This window comes from Sarcophilus harrisii, chromosome 1 (genome assembly GCF_902635505.1).
Source record: "Sarcophilus harrisii chromosome 1, mSarHar1.11, whole genome shotgun sequence".
Classification (NCBI taxonomy): Eukaryota; Metazoa; Chordata; class Mammalia; order Dasyuromorphia; family Dasyuridae; genus Sarcophilus; species Sarcophilus harrisii.
The window spans coordinates 397,201,876-397,219,801 of NC_045426.1; the positions used below are offsets into that span (position 1 = coordinate 397,201,876).

Consider the following 17,926-nt stretch of genomic DNA (forward strand, 5'->3'; position numbering starts at 1 on the left):
ACATATATCTTGCCCTGAGTTTATAATCTAACTATTAGGGAGGAAGGCATACCAAAATTATGATCTCAATAAGGAAGTCATCTGCAAAAATGTCCATTACAACATATTCATAGATTCCCATGCAATGCAAGTATCATCTATGTCCTTCTGGAAATTTACCAAAAGGGAACCTCGCGCAATGTGCTAAAGGAAAGCCTTCTTTGATTTTTCCTGACAGCATGATGAATAACAGTGGAGCACTCTAGTTATCTACTTGTCATCCCCCACCTATCACCCAGTGTGGCCAGCTAATCTATTTTTACTCTCATAATTCTTGGATGTCATCTTTTATTTCTGTTCTTTGGAATTCCTCATTGAGGCTCATATAGTCTTTGCTCCAGGTTAGTACCCACTACACAGGGTTGTTGTGAAAATCAAATGAGATAATAAAGTTAACATATTTTGCGAACTTTAAAGGGCTATGTAAATGTTAGCTATTAGGTAATCCATAAACACAGAAATATAACTCAAATATTTCTTAAATATTAAATGAGTGGTATGGAAGCAAGTGCTAAAAATAATAATATATAGTATTAGGAAGATTTGAAATTTAAACAAGGAGCATGAATAATGAAGTAGAAAGCAAGGAGACCAGCTTGGAATGTAGCGAGAAAAAACTAGAAAGGTAGATGGAAAAGATATCAGAAAAAGGAGTTTGAATTTTATCTTATAACCAAGAGAAAGTCATTGAAGGCCTCTAAATAAGAAATTGACATCAAGACTGATATATTTTGGAAAGATTCATCTAGTGACAGTGTACAAGGTAGATTATGGGAGAATCTGAGAAAGTAGGGAAGAAGGAAGAGTTTTGCATTCATTATAAATGAATCATTTTTGTGATTTATGGCCGCATTTTCAATAATGACATTAATAATTATTAAGCGGTTTAAAAAATTTATGGAATGGGCAGCAAGATGACACAGTGGATAGAATACAAGCCTTGGAGTGTGGAGGACCTGAGTTACTAGATGTATGATCCCAAGCAAGTCACTTAATTCCAGTTACCTTGCAAAAAAACAATAACACAAATTTGTGAAAGCTTCAGAATTTATGGGTATAAATTTTTACATTTTTGCTATCAAATGAAAAGCACAACTTATTTTCCCCTTGCTAACAAGAAATACATTCACATGTAAAATATGACTCATAAAAGGTTTATGGAATAAAAGGTCTTAACACTAATCCTTCCCTAAAAGATACCAGCTTAAGTCTCACAAAAGTTAATGGGAGATTTTTCTTAGTCCTTACAGCAGTTAGGATCAGATTTTGCTATTCAGATCAACAAATCAAAAGTTTATCACTAAAACTATTTTCTTTTAAGAGCTTTAATAGTAGATATTTATGTTTATAAATATTAATACTTAGTCAAACAGTAAGATCTATATCTATGTAGATATAGACAGAAACATGTATGTGGAATATGCTGAAAGGCACTTTAAATGTTTTAAATTTAAAATGAAAAAACAAAAAATAGTCTACTCTATTAAGCCAGTTCTTATTATTAAATTCACTTGTAATCTTTATCATCATTATTGTCCCCAAAACACATGTATTAAATGCTTATTACATGCTAGGAATTGTGCTAAGGCAAAAACCAAGTCCCTACGCTCAAGATATTGATATTCTAATGAAGGAACCAACATATTAACAACTATAGGCATACAAGATACACACAATGAAAAACAAGCTTTCAAAACCAGAGTTACTCAGATTATAGAGCCATGATCTTTAGTTTCAGACTCAAGGATAATGTCTTTCGAAAATCTTTTAGCATCTAAATATCATGATTTTCCCTAGGGGATAACATTGCTATGGAGTCAAAAATTCTCATCATTTCAACATGCCTCTCACTATCCTCTTCCATGTGACTTAAAGGGATAGTTGTAATTAGTTTATACAAGGAAGATTAAAATAAAAAGTCAATGTCACCCCTAATCAGCAGAGGAGAAAAAAAAAAAAAAAAAGAAAGAAAATCCAGATGAATGCTTCTATACAAATCATGTGTGTCACAATTCCATGCCCTGATTGAATTTGGAATACTGCTATTTCTCTTTGTCTCCTCCTCCCAATTTTCATGGAGTTCCTCCTTTTTAGGCAAGAGTGAAACAAACAAATAAGAAGCAGGAGTACGCTTAACAAAAGAGTTTTGAGTGGATATAGACCTTGTTTCACACAATAGAAGTGCTTCTGACAAGCTATATGCAAAGGGAATGTTTGCTACACATAGTAATATGTTGTGAATATACTAAGAGACCTTGGCAGTTAAAGGAAATCCTTTAATAAAATGAAAGATCCTTTTCCTAGTAAAAATGATGCTCTCAGTGTATTCATTCATGAAGCTTGGAGTTTTAGGTGCTGCATTTTGTTTCTTGTTTTGAAGGGGTTCTTTTGGTCCTGTTTTCAACCAGACCTGTGGTTTCATCAATGCAGTCCTTGGTGATGAATTTGAACTAACAATGTGGATTAGCACCTTCTCTGCAATTCATAGTGCTAGAGAACACCTTTGTCACTGAGAGGTGTCATAGCCCATATGTATCACAGACAGAACTGGAAATTGAATATTTAATGGCTCTGAGGATGTTCTCTAGCCACCAAGCAATGCTGCATGTTAATTAAATAAAGGTTTCTGCTTTGTCTGTTTTCAAGCTTGATACGTGCATTCTGAGTGTTCTTTCTAACATAATCAATCTGAGGATGTAGCAGGAAAGAAGAAGTTCGTTGAAGAGTTGCTGTTCTTGTACTCTGGATAGATTCAAGGCCATACTTCCCTTCTTTTAGGAGAGGAAGCATCAGGGAAATGTACCTGTCTCAAAGCTGGACAAGGCCTCCACAAAGAAATCCCCTGATATCCCTGGAAGAAAAATAGCTTTTCCTTGGAGCCAAGTATCTGTCTGCTTTAATGCTTCCAGGACACTCCTGGAAGTTAGCAAAGGGATGCATTTCAAAGACTTAATGTAATTCTAATGGGATTTTAGGAGAGAGGGAAGAAAGTCTGAGGGATTAAGTCAAGACTTTGCATTTTCTAGATAAGGAAATTGGGCTTAAAGAAGTTAGTTTACCAGGGTCATACAGAAATTAAGTACTAAAACTGCTTAAATATTTCGTTATTTTTAGATAGGTTACCATATTACCTTTTGATTCACATGAATTTCGAAGAAAGTTTTATCATACCAATTTGGAACAGTGAAAAGGCCTGACTAAACAAGTCAAGAATAGCTGAGGTCAAATTCCACCTTCAACACTTACCAGCTGTGGGTTCTATTTTCTTATCTGTAAAATGGGGATAATAATATCTATAGTAGCTATCATACAGGATTTTTTTTTATAAATATGGTATTGAAAGGGGTCATAGGGGACTGAAAGCTCAATATGAGCCTCACCCTTTAGAATAGTCCCTTCCACTTTTGGATAATATCATTAGAGTGCTTTACTCTGACACATCAAGACTACATACCCCTCTCTATAACTTCCAGTCACTGCACTTAGTTTTATGTACTGGAGGGAGAAAAAATAGTCTCTTCCTTTATGCCAGCTCTACAATTAATTTGGGACAAAAATAATCTTGCCCCTAAACCTTGTTACCCAGGATAAACTTTTCTCCAAATGATCTTCATAGAAGACCCTTTTCCATCTTCTTTGACATCCTATAGGCCTGTGATTCCTAATGTATGGACCTCTTCTCCACATAGTGTTTTTAAATTCATAAAATTAAACTAAATAGGAGACTCACTATATACTGACATAGTTATATTAAAAAAAAAAACCCACATTAACCAAGTTCAACAGATGGCAGCATAAGAATCACTACTCCAGACTGTCTTCAATTTATCAGACTTCTCCCTCAAAAATGGATCTGCGTACACCAATCCATATGTGCCCTCAGTAATATTAGAAAGGATTCTCAGTCAATTTAAGACTAGACTCTGAGGTCCTTTGCAGGTCTGAGATTCTATGATTCTGGAACCCTAAGTCATAAAAAGGGTGTACTAATTCAATTTTATTAAGCAGCTGTTACATGCAAGGCCCCTTGTAAAGTGCAAAGACAAAAAAGGAACAGTTCCTGCCTTCACAAAGTTTATATTCTGTGGGAGGGATATAACATTAAGTTATTAGAAAATCATTTAAATCGGCAGAAAGTACTAACTGAACTAAAACGTTTCAATTATTTGGCTAAAATAAACTCACCCAAGACTAATAATTTGTCTGAAGCTAAAAAGTTCACATGCCATGTGAGCTAATTCATGTTTGCACTTTGGGATATATAAAGTCTTATAGAAATAAAATGGTAAGAGGAAAAGTCCTTCACTTTTAAATTTCCAGACTCTTTAATATTATGTTTACTTGCTTCTAGGTTTTTTTTTTTTCCCCTAAAAGATATTGTTTTCCATTTCAAAAGCACAAAGGTTGTCAAACAGGTTGTGGCTAAAGGAAATTCAACTGAGAATGTCTCCATTCCCTGTGAGCTCTGCAGTGGCTGCTGCAGTAGCAAGGAAATGCCAGACTTCAGCTTACTCTGCAGATGAGTTTTGCTTCCAGGACAAGTCTCCTACAGTCACGCCTCATGCTGCCAGGCTTGTCAACACCATTCCAGAGCCTGGTTATAGTAGGATCTGGCACGCTTCTTCTGTTCAAAGCAGCTGAATGAATTCTCCTCCACTTCTCGCCTCACTCCATTATCAGCTGGCTGCCTGTCACCTGTTTCAATATTTATGTGCATGTACATGTATTTATAATATAGATGTGTGTATACATATATGTGTGTGTGCATGTGTGTATACATCTCCATGTGCATTATAGTATACATTTACATGTTTCATGATGCACTGCATGCATATGTATGTATATGAACACACATACATATGTATTCATGTGTTTGTCAATACTATGAGCATATATACACACATTTCTAAAACACTGTGCTAATGAATTCAAAAGGTTAAAAAATCCCATTAGCATTAAACTTTAAAAACACTAGGTCTGTTAAGCTAGAAATGTCATTATTTATATGTTTGTTATAAAGTTATCTGCAGATATTAAATATGAAAAGTTTTACAAATTTGTATTTTGATTACTTATTCATCTTTTTAAAGCTGCCAGTAAAAAGAAACAGCATATAGGAAAGGACAGTTTCTTTCTTTATTAAAAGAATGCTAGTATTTTTAAAAGAAGTTACCTTCATTGTGTTACTTTATTTTTACAGCTTGCTCACTCCCACCACCATGCATCCGTATTATTTATACTGATTACAATGTTTTAAAATGAGGCTTATAAAACTCCTGAAATCTTCAATCCAAAAGAGCTCATACAAAAATTTCTCTCTCCAAGCCAATGTTGTTTTCACATACCCAGTGATTGGTACATTCCTAGAAAGTAGTAAATCATGTGGAGATAGAGGAATTATATGCTAGGGCATGAAAAAGCATTTGCAATAGTCACAGCTCTGATTATCTTTTCATCACAGTTCCTACAAACACTTGATCAAAGACTACTTGGAATTCCTTCCCTCCCCTCTACCTAGAGTATGAGACATGTTTGTAAGCATCAAACTTTTGGGCCATTTCTGCTTATCATTAAAATAAATCCATAACCTCTCTAAATTTTTTCTTTTATAAATTACGTGAGTATCTCGGTGCATCTATCTACACATATACATGCATATCACCTAACAGAGAGTCTTGACTTCACATTTTATGTCCCAAATTCCAAATTCTTATTTGGTTAGACATGATTTTCTGTACAATTTAAGTACAGAAAAGTACTGTACAGTAAAGCAGGGAAAAATGACATGCAAAATCTATAAACTTTTTAAATCTAAAAGAATACACTGCATATGGATCCTTTAAAGAAATGCCTTTTATTTTATGCCAAAAGTTTTTATTGGAATAATATCCAAGACACTGTTGCCTTCTTTTTATAAACAAAAAGGTATGTGTGTGTGAAATATGAATAGAATTTCTAAATTTTATAGCATATACTTTTTAAAGTCCAGTAAAAAACAAGTAATTTAAAAAATATTTACATGTATCATTTGCAATGATTTGTTTAGTTACTCTGGCTCTTACCAAATTTATTGATAACCTTTTAATTTAATCAATTAAACAATGGTTACTGATTATATTTGAAGAAAATACACTTTTCTGAGCATTTTTGCTGGATCATGGAAAAATATGAATCCCTGTCTTCAAGAACTTTACAAAATAATTTAGAAAACAAGAAAAATATGCACACATTAAAATGCAATTATAAGTACTTAGGAAAGAAATAAACACCAACTATGTATTTAAATGCTGCTAGATTGCAAATAGTAGAGTGAGCTGATGGTATTAATCAGGGATACTTCCTATAGGAGATGTTCAAAGAGAATCAAATACAGTCATCATTCATCCTTCACTATCTTCCATTTTTCTTCTGATATTTGAAATCATTTGGTAAAAATAAAGATCTCCCTTCAGTGTTCTCACTGCAGCATTGCAACAAAAACTCACACAACTAAAGTAGATTATGGAACTTTCTTCCTTGGAGGTCTTTTCATTCAGTCTAATTGTTCATTCATAAGATTTGTGAATACATCTAACTCGGTATTCTCTCTCTGATAAGAGCAACACAGAATATTATGGGGGGTAGGGAAAGCAGAAGGGGTAGAAGAGTAGTTTTCTTGAATTATCACTCATTAATTTATTTAGATATTCCTTATCTTGTGTATTCTGCACAATCTATCAGAGAATGCAGTTTCTCAATCTGTATACCCCTCAGATGGCATCAAAGTCAATATGTATGCCCATGGATACCTATTGAACAGACTATGACTTAGAAGTAGCCCGCAGCAGCCATGTAGCCGCCAAACAGTATTTTCTGGATCTTATAAGTGATCATAGCACACCAAACTTATTCCTGGACTGTTGGTTCTGCCTAAATGATCAGATCACGGTTTAACTACTTTGACTAAGTCATGGATCTCGATTTCTTCAGATAAAGTCTACTTCCTCAGGAAGTATAAATAATTGTGCAGGAGATTCTGTGATTTTAGTGCCTCCATTTTCCAATTGCTTTTGCCAATTCCTAAGATCTGGGATGCAAATTTCTGAGGAGATAATGCTTCTGAACTTTATCTTCAAGACAACAGGGATTCCTGTGATTAAACTATCATCCATTATGCAGCCTAAAATGAATGGTTTCCAAATCCTAAAACCAAACAGCACTGATATCAAAATATAAGGGCTGCCTATGACAACAATGCTTTTTGGCACATTTATTTGTAATAAAATAAATTTTAAAAAATACCAGGTAATGACAGAGCTCTCTAGGGAGTTTCAGTTGTATTTTTTTTTCCTCTTTTTTTTGGGGGGAGGGGGGGAGGGGAGAGGATTATCTACATGCCTCTTTTATAAATACTATAGATAGCTATCTTGAAAATGAATTAAATGAAATATAGCCTGGAGGCAAGGAGATGGTGACCTCCCAATTCTGTAATTGTATGAAATAGGATACAACCAGGCAGCTTTCAGTAAACAAAAGGATTATACTAAAAATCAAAGAAACCTCAATTTTCCTTTCCTTTAAATAACACCTACTCTCAGTCTTCTACATATAATTTTGGAAGAGCAACTAGTGGAAAGAACTCTAAAGTACAAATACTTAAAAGAATTAGCCTATCCTTTCCTGTGCGGTGCTTGTGCCCCATCACCAAAAGAAAACCTTTTAAATAAATTCAGTGATTGGTTACAATTTGTGCAAGATTGGTACGGTATTGATATGTGATTATGAATTTATTAAGGAAATACTCATTTTATGAAAAACATTCAACAAATCTGGTGCCTTTAATGGGGAACGGGTCTTGTGTCTTTGGAGTAAATCAAGATTCATGCTACAAATGAAAGAACATGCTATAAGTAAGCTGTAAAGGGATCCCTCCTTATTTCCACAGATGAAAGATTTCTTTGAAAACCAAACCACCTTTGACTCTGGAGTCCTAATTTTGGCTGAGAACATAACACTGCTTTATAAAAACACACAGGAAAAAAGTCAACTATGACAAAGATTTATAGTACCCTTCCTATCCTACTATTCTTTATTTCCCATTTACTTTTTCATCCAAAATAATATAAATCAGCTTATTTGATTGATTTGAATTTGATTGAATTGATTTGAACTGATCTCATTAGTACCTGGTTTTCTGCTCCAATACTAACAAGAATCTAAGATTTCTTGAGTTCATGGTTCTACAGTATCTTTTCTCTATATATTAGGAGATATATATAGATATATATATATAGATATATATATAGATATATAGATATATATATATAATCTTGTAGTGCAAAAAACAAAATAAATTGCTTCAAGATTATTGTCCTACTTGAGAACAATCAAGTTTTATTCTGTCCAAATTCCTACAAATTATTTCTTATTGATATCAAACATTATTAAAATCAATTAATTTCTTATTATTTCTTCATCTTAGTCTTCCTGATCTTTAAGAATCCTGCCATCTCAAGCTCATTCTAGGAGGCTTCAATAAATGCTTAGCAGTACCATGTTCAAGATATTGCTACTAATTTGGGAGTACTGGATGTTGTCCATCATATGATACATTTGAACTTGTTAAAAATAGCCCTGCTACTAAGAGAACATTTCAATTTGTAAACGGGTGCTATGAAATTTAAATAGTGGTGGTTCCTGTTACAAGTTGGCTTACAACTTCAGAACACAGAGTAGTTGTATATCTGATTCACATAATGAAATCTTCCCAGGTGAATATCTCCCAGGAAGGTATTTTTGTAAGTCTTTGATTATATGTCATCTGACAGACAAGTAATCTCTCCTTTTCAAATAAAGGCTCAGATGATAATTAAAATGTATTAACATTGGGATCAAACTATTATTATTGTTTCTTTCTGGTTCATTTCCTCTGAACAGAGTCATTTTTAAGTAACTTCTATCTATTTTAGAACTCCATAAAAATCAATAGAAGACACTGTTTTTAAAGAACATGCCCCAAGCCTCCATTAAAATGGCACATTGAGCATTTAACTCACTATATCCAATTGATTATACTCTTTTCTCTGGAGTGTATGCAGATAATAAATATCTAATAGCTCAATAAAGCAAAATATTGCCAACACAAGTAAACTGCACATATTCAAAATATGTCCTAATTATAATCTTATAGATGAGGTTCATCAGCTTAACACTATTTCTTAAAAGTTTAACATTTTTAAATAAAAAATGCTATTTTTTTTTACTAAGTAATGAAAGCATTTTATATATCAAAAGCATTCTCTCGACATGTATATTAGAAAATCAAAGGATGGATTGTTTGTATTGACTTGTAAGATGTTTCATTTTATGTTTCAACTTAGATGGTTTTAAATTTGAACACATTAGATTCATTTCACAAATAGAATAATGTAGCAAAAATCATTCTTCCTCTGCCAAAGTTCCAGTGAAAAACCAAAGGCTAGGTTTGAGGATGTGGGGTCTAAACAGAAACAGTTACCTGAAAATGTGCATAAGAAAAAAACATCATTTTTCAAGGACACAGTTTTTTTTCATAATTTTAAATGTTTTTCATTTGTTTTCATAAGTTTAGTCATGTAAGCTTAATTAAGCCCAGTCACCAACCTTGTCTTCATTCAAAAGTGCAATTAAGAAATGCCACACAAAAGCAGCTTAGCCCTGAGGGGTCTCTGACATTAGTTTTGCTAGGAACAACTCACTAATTGCTTCTTTTATCTAAAGTCTCTTAATGATATTTTTGACACACTACCAATCACAATGTTTTACTCTTCACAGTCAACAATGTTTGGACCAACTTCAAAGTCAATTCTTCAGCAAGTGTGCATATGTATATGTGTGTGTGTGTTTGTGTGTGTGTGTGTACATACACACATATATATGTGTATGTATATATGTAAACACATAGTTTTATTTTAAATAATTAAAAGCATGCTGAAAAGGTGGGTTGGTGAAAATTCAGAATTTCATCAAAGCTCATTTTGCTGTCACCAATATTTACTGGCTACTAATTAGGGCATAGAGATTCATGATTACAGATAGTTTGAGGTAAACTTGTAACTGCTGTTTATTGGCCATAATGGATACAACTCAGACAGGAAGTCCAGCAGGCTGTTCCAGTCTATTTGAACCATGTCCCCATACCAAATTGAATCGTAACGCTTCAGAGCTCTTCTTCAGATCACAGGCTCTCTGATGACTGGAAGGATTGGTATTGTGATTGCTTTTGCAAAAATGATTGCTTTCTCAGAGGAAAGGAGGTGGGGGAAGCCAACTCTGGCTTCATAAAAGACCTGTGCTGAACTGGGACTCTCCAGGAGTTCAGCTGGGATCTTCATTATTCAGTGTGAGATTCTCTCTCCTAATGCTTATATTATATCTATACCTAAAGCCAATCCATCACTGATGGCAGGCATCCCTGGGAGAATTAAACTACCTTTGATATTTTTGGGTAAAATAGTAAAAAAAAAAAAAAAAAAAAAAAAAGTATAAAATAAAGTCCACATTTTACCCTGCAAATTTTTTTCCTGCACATCAACAGATCTACACTAATGGTAAGACTTGATTCTTTCAAATGGAATAGAAAGGACAACATAAAGTTAGAGCAAAACTGTTAAAAGGCCAACAAATTGCATAAGTCCTCCCTCTAACTGCAAAAGAAAGAGTATTCTTTAGTTACTTATGAATTCTTATTTCCTTACCGCTCCCCTAATAAAAGAAACAATTTAATTTTTCTCTGTACCTGCTTACAATCTGTGGTTTACTACTGAAAGCCACGTTACTTGGAGATGGGTGGAGGGGAAGGAAGGGAAATCCCTAATTTGAGCTGTCAGTGAGCTTTCACAATTCCCTGTAGGAAATAGCTTTCCAATTATAAGCTTAAGGTCCATTTCTCTGTATTCTTTATTCTCACTTTGGTCAAATCAATTTGCTCAAAGGGAATGGATCAATCCAGAGTTTTTCACTGCCTTGAGCCTACTTCGATAAATAATTGTTTTATCAATAGATAACCTTGCAAAAAATTTCATTGCACAATTGTAGCAAAGTGCTCATTTGAGTACTCTCCTTTTTATAATGAGCCACTGGTTTATAGTTTCAAGGGTTTGATTTAGAGAACTTTACAACTCTGCTGAGCAGCTTTAAGGCTAGATATTCAAACAATATCCAGGGTATAACTATGTCTGACTGAACTTGCTCTATTAACTATTTCTGAAGGGGAAATACCACAGGAAAAAAAGACCATAAGATTTTAAAATGATTTTTCACATGAACCAAACTTTTATGAAATGATCATCCAGAAACAAATTCTGGAGAAACTTCTCAAAGTTAACTAATAGTCAAGTTTCAAACCTTGAAGTGAGTGATTCTTATTTTCCAGTCTTAAATTTTCATCCAAGTGATGTCTTTTCATATGCTGATTATAGAATCAGAACAATTTCACCTATATGGGTAAATTCAAAATTTATCTAAGTCCCGGTCCTGAAGATGGAACCTGCTTTGAAAATTTTTGACTGTCAAAAATGCCCTGTCTGGACTTATATATTTTGACATGATGTCCCAAGTGACAATTACCCAAGGCATGGCTTCAATTTATATAATTACATTTGAGAAAATGTCTAAGAGCATTGATACTTCGGTGCATCCCTTACTTTTATAGACCATCCTTTCATCCTTCTCATTTCTGTGAAATTCTTGTTTAGATTTTGTTATAAAACTATCTTTACAAAGTTCTAGACAGAAATCATCTCCTAATTCTTTTAGCATTACACTGAGGTTTCCCCTGCCCACTAGAAATCCAGATCAGTTTCTTTTTCAGATTAAACATTACCTCAATCATGTCTTTTATGTGTTTAAGTTGGTCTTGATAAACCTCTAGATATTGTCACAATAATTGAAAATGCTAAGCATCTTTGGTTAAGCTGACCTGGAACCATCAATGTAGGGAGATCAACAGTGATTCTGGAGATGAAAGATACAAAGTAGAAGAATTTTGTTAAATTTCACCTCTGGTCTCCTTTCCCAAAGCTCATTATCAAAAACCAGGAGTCAAAAAGAAACAAACCAAAAAAAAAAAAAAAAAAAAAAAAAAAAAGATGCCTGTTGCCCTTCAATAGTTTTTTTTTTCTTTTACTATATAGTGAGCAAAATTATACTTTCATGTTACTAAGAACACGATTAAATGAAGGACAAATGTCAGGATGTAATTTAATATCCAAAACATTCTAGTAATCTGTTCACATATAATCACATAATTTATTCCCCCCAAAAGGAGAAAAATGTTTGTTTTGCTCGTTCTAATGTATTAATACAACTTGAAGTCAGAAGACTGGAGTTTTGTTGTTGGGGGGCAGCTAGATGGTGCAGGGTTTAGAGCACTGGTTTCGAAGTCAAGAGGATTTGAGTTTAAATTCTCCCTCAGACACTTGACCCTTCCTAGCTGTGTGAAAAAAAACTTGACCTGTTTGCTTCAAACACATGCTAATTGTGTATCTTTGAGGAAGGCATAATTTCGATTAATAGTCCTAGTTTCCTTTTCTGTAATACAGAAATAAGGAAATAATCATAATTCCATGACAATTAAAGTTAAATCAATTTGCAAACCGCATGATTAAGGGACATGGAAATTTTTACATGATGTCAGTAAAAGGGGAAGGGAATTTTAGTTATATGGGGAATTAAAGAAGAGAGTCAAAATAACAAGAAAATAGAGAATAATTTATAGACCAGAAGAGTTATGTGGCCCCTGAGAAGTTAACTAAGTTGCCCATTACCACATATTAGAAGGTGTCAGTAACAGAACTAGACTCTGACTTCAAGTCATGTTCTTTCTGAATCAAAGGATGGTGCTATATTTCCTCTATTCCCATTGCCCTCCATTAAACAAAGAAAATGACCAAGGAGAAAAGAATAAGTAAAAAGAAAAGATAGGGCCAGAAAAAACTTTAAAAAGAGAGAGACGATAACCCAGGAAGTGACAAAACATATTAATAAAGGATATTATAGAAACACATTATCAGAAGAAACAGAAAGGACAGTGCTATTCTCACTTACCATAGAATTTCTGGTCACCTCATTTTATGCAAGTGACTTAGTGGCTATATATTGGTTTCCCATTCTTTGTGGATTTGTCTTCCACATTTGTACATCGAAAATGTCAAACTTTAACATTTGGTTTCTTCTAGAATAAATGTGAAAGGATTTTCTTTCAACAATACTATCCAAAAATCCTTCCAGTGTGATCTTATCAGAACAAAAAACAAAAAGTTTCATAAGGCCAGAAGACAGAATGGAATCCATTCACCATCTGCAAATTTAGGTAAACATTCAATATCCTTCTCTCTCTTGTTCACCTTGTCAGAAAAGCAAAAGAAAGAATAGTCTTTATATTTCATAAATTATTATTAGTCAATATTTCATGTCAACATTTGGGTGCTTTACAGAGAAGGGAAGGAATTCCTAGAATCAAATGAAAATCATCAAAAATAATGGGTTTTTTTTCTTTTAGAAAAATGTTTGGTTTTGTTTAGTCATGTCTGAATCCTCTTGACCCCATTTGAGGTTTTCCTAGCAAAGATACTGGAGTGGTTTGTCATTTCCTTCTCCAGCTTATTTACAATTGAAAAAACTGAAACAAACAGGGTTAAGTGACTTGCCCAGGATCACACAGCTAGCAAGTGTCTGTGGTCATATTTGAACTCAGAAAGAGGAGTCTTTGTGATTTCAGGCCCAGCACTCTATCCACTGCATTATCTACCCACTTAGAAAAAAAAAAAAAAGTCATGGCATATCAGTCTCAGCTATCTCTTTCCCAGAGACATTTTTACTTTTAATTAGGACACAGGATCAACAATTCAGATCTGGAAGATACATGTAGTCCAACTTCCTAATTTTATAAAAGAGCATATTGAAGATCAGAGAAATTAAGTGATTTGTCCTAATTTCCAAAAGAAGTAAGCAGCAAAGGTAGGATTTGAAATGAGGGCCTTTGACTCAAGTCTAAGTCTTTAACACTATATATCTTAATCTGAATCCACAACTATCAATGAACTATGAGTACAAGGAATAGTCAACAAAAAATAAAAGTGAATTTTTCCGTCCCTTTCTTACAAAATAAATAAATTATGATAAATATTTGTCTTAACAGGTTTCTCACATCACAATACCAGCAAACCCCTTTACATCTTCCAATATTCAACAGAACAAAAAAGCTCCCTAAATAGACACCTTGAAATCCAGGAAATTACAATTTACTGGAAATAGAAAAAAAAAAAAAAAATGAACCTATCTGAGCCACTCTGGAGTTAACCTATTACCAAACTGAAAGCCAAAAAGCAGAAATCAAAAATAGGCATATAATCCACAACATTTCTACCTGAACAGCATAAAAAAAGTTAAAATCACTTTTCAAATGGCTAATCATTCACAAAAAATGGATAATGATTTATTGTAGGTGAGTAGACAGGTATTTTTATTTATTTTATTCCTGTGTGTTTCTGTAGTTTAAAGAGAAAGAAAAAGAAGTAGAGAGAAAGCTCGTGAAAATAATCTTTTTTTTTTTTTTTTTTTTTTTTTTTTTGGCAAGGCTATAATATAACAATGTCAGAAAAAAATATTAAGAATGTTAAACTCTTTTCAAAGACTCAGCTCTTGCATATGGCTACAAAAGCTAACAAAATTAGGCCTCATTCAAAGCAAACGCTAGCAGACATTTAGGGCTGGATAAAAGGATTTTATTACCAATGCAATAATGCATAAAAACACCAACCAACAATTAGTCTCTGCCAAAGTTCAAAAGAAGTACTAGATATATCTGGAGCATATACTAAAGTTGCCAAAATACAAATTCCCATATAAAGTCACCATGTGGAAGCCAATTGGTATGAGGAAACTAAGGTGCCCAAGGGAGAATTTAGGAAGTCCCCTTGGCAGAGCAGACAGAGTAGTTGATTTTAATACCATTAAACAGATGGAAGCAGCAACAAATAACAGAGGAAAGCAGAAGACAGTCATTTCTGCCAACAAGACAACACTGAAACAGGAAGGATGTAATCTAGTGTCAAGTAATTCATATGTGTCTCTCTACCAAAGGGACTATTTTAAACTTGCAATTTAAATACAGAAATTACTGATATCAGGATGGGAGAGGAGTGCTAAAACCAGATTAAATGACTCCTGGGGAGGACGGGAATGCAAATACTGATACATATTCTCCCTCCTTTTCTTATCCTTTCTTCTCCTCCCTCTTCCCCTCCTCCCTCCTTCTCTCCCTTCCCCTCTCTCTCTCTCTTCATGTAATATAATTTTCAGCCAAATTAAATTACCAGTTATTCTCCTGAAAATAATAACACACACACACACACACACACACACATTCTCTCTCTCTCTCTCTCTCTCTCTCTCTCCTTCTGCCTCTTTTTCTCTCTGTTCCTCTCTCAGAAATATATTAGAAAACTTGAGTAATATAAAATATCAGTATCAACAAAATACCAATATTTTTTAAAGATCTTACTATGGACAAAGTTTTGTGCTAGGCACTAGAGTTACAAACACAAATCAAAACAGCCCCTGTATTAACTGATATACTTACTAATGGGAATATAGCCTAGAAACAGATAAAATGAATACCAAACAATGTGGAAAAAAGAGAAAATACTAACAAATAGGAACTAATTTTGAGAATAGATGACAGAAGCGGAGCCTTAAAAATGTATAAATATTTGAGAAGTGGAAAGAAGAAAGAAGTGGGAATAATCTATACAAAGGCAAGAAGGTGGGAAATAGAATATTATTTTCAGGAGAATAACTGGTAATTTAATTTGGCTGAAAATTATATTACATGAAGACAGATGACACAACTAGGAAGATAAATTGAATCTAGGTTGTAAAGAGCTTTAAGTAAATACCAGGCATAGTTTATGTTTTATCCTGGAGGCAGCTGTGACCTATCGAAGGTTTTAGAGTAGGGAAGTGACAGATATGTTTTTTAGGAAGATTATTTTGTCAGCTGTGTGGAAGGTGGATTAGAGAAAGGAAGAAGAAAGATCAGTTATGAAGCTCTTAGAATAGCCCATGTGAGAGGTGAGAGGGCCTGAACTATGGTGATGGTTGTGTGACTAAAAGGGAAAAGAGAAAATGTTTAAGATGTCATCAAATTAAAACTGACAATGTTGGGGGAAGGAAAAAAAGAAGGAAATCGCTTAGAGATAAGAGAGAGGAAAGAGTCAAAGACTGCAAGGTCACAAATAAGAGTGATTTAGAAGGATGATGAACTCTTCATAAAATTGGAAGAGTACAGAAGAACACAGGATTTAAAGTGGAGTATATAAGTTTAAGATGCCAATAGAATGTTCAGGAAACAGTATTCAACAGACAGCTGGAAATCTAGAAGAGATGTTAGTGGAATTGTGAATTGATCCAACCATTTTGGAAAGCAATCTGGAATTCCACCCAAAGAGTTATTAATCTGCCTATATCTTTTGACCCAGAAATACCACTACTAGATCTATTTCCCAAGATGACAAGGAAAAAAAAAACCCTATGTGTTTTAAAATATTTACAGCAGAGACACAGGGGCCAGGTGAGAGGCTTAGGAAACACTCATGCTACGAGAAGAGGAGGGGACTAAGAGATGAACATGATGCAGGAAAGGTCACTGAGAAAGATAGGACAAATAGGAATAGAATCAAAAAAGAGCACAATAACAGAATGCCAGAGAGTAGAGAATAGTAGGACAAAACAGTCAATGGTATAAAGAATTAAAGATAATTCAGTTTCAAGACTGAGAAAAGATGATTGGACATTGAAATTAAGAGATCACCAGTAAAGTGGTAGAGATACAATATCAATGAGTACTGAGGAAGTAGAATGAGTGAGGATAAATAATTAATCTAATAGTTTTAACACTGGCGGAGGAGGGGGGGGGGGAGGAGGGAAGTAGAGGAAATAAGTTCAGTAGAGAAATCATCTAGGGAAAAATCTAAGCCAAAATTCCTGTAATGACTATTTTCAGTCTTTTAACAACTAATTTTTTTAGGATATGTATATAAGATTTGAAAAAGGGGTCCAAAATTAAAGAAATCCAGCTAAAGAGCTGGTATTTGTCCATCTACAAAATATCAAAGGACCAAATGGTTGTTTGCATTTATTTAACTAACTTAGTTGTTTCGTACCCTATAAAACAAAGCTTTTGCATTAACTTTAGATCAGGAGCTGACACACTTTATGGGAAAGCAGAGGCTTAACGAATATAAATATATAGATTACCTTGGTATCTATTGGTCTTGGCACTGGATTTTATAGAAATAATTAAAAGGCAGTGTATAATGTCCAAGAAACATAATAGGATCTGTCTTTATGCCACTGAAGGCTTAATTTACACTAATTCTAGAAAGTCTAGAAAGACATTAGCTTCTTTAGACTATAAATCCAATTGATTAACAGTGTTTATTAGCCTCATCTCAGAAAGAAAACAAGCCTGCTCTCTAATAATTTGAAATTATTGCAAAAAGTAAAAATGCAAAGTACACTAGAGCCATTGAGTACATATTATATATACTACCTTCTATTAATTCCCTTTCATTTTAGGTGATTCAAGTTATTTGGGAGAGAGTTGCATTGGGAGATGTTGCTATTTTATTGGATAAGATATTGCTTGCTTTGTTTCAATATCATTTTTGAATAAACAAGTTAGAGTTCCACATAAAATCTAAAATCTCTAATCCAATATCACTATTCTAGCTTTCATTTTTTGTCATTCATTAATTTTACAAATATTTATTAAAATCTATTTTAATATTTATCCCTCTCCTAGAAATTAAATATATTAAATCCCCAATTTATAGTATGGATTATTCCATAAAAATTTACTTTAACT

At 33.6% G+C, this 17,926-nt stretch overlaps 1 protein-coding gene across 1 annotated transcript in view; it reads right to left on the bottom strand.

The window, feature by feature from the left end:
* Positions 1 to 17,926, bottom strand: part of SEMA5A (semaphorin 5A) — a 600,495-nt gene that overhangs the window by 572,272 nt on the left and 10,297 nt on the right. The window lies entirely within an intron of this gene.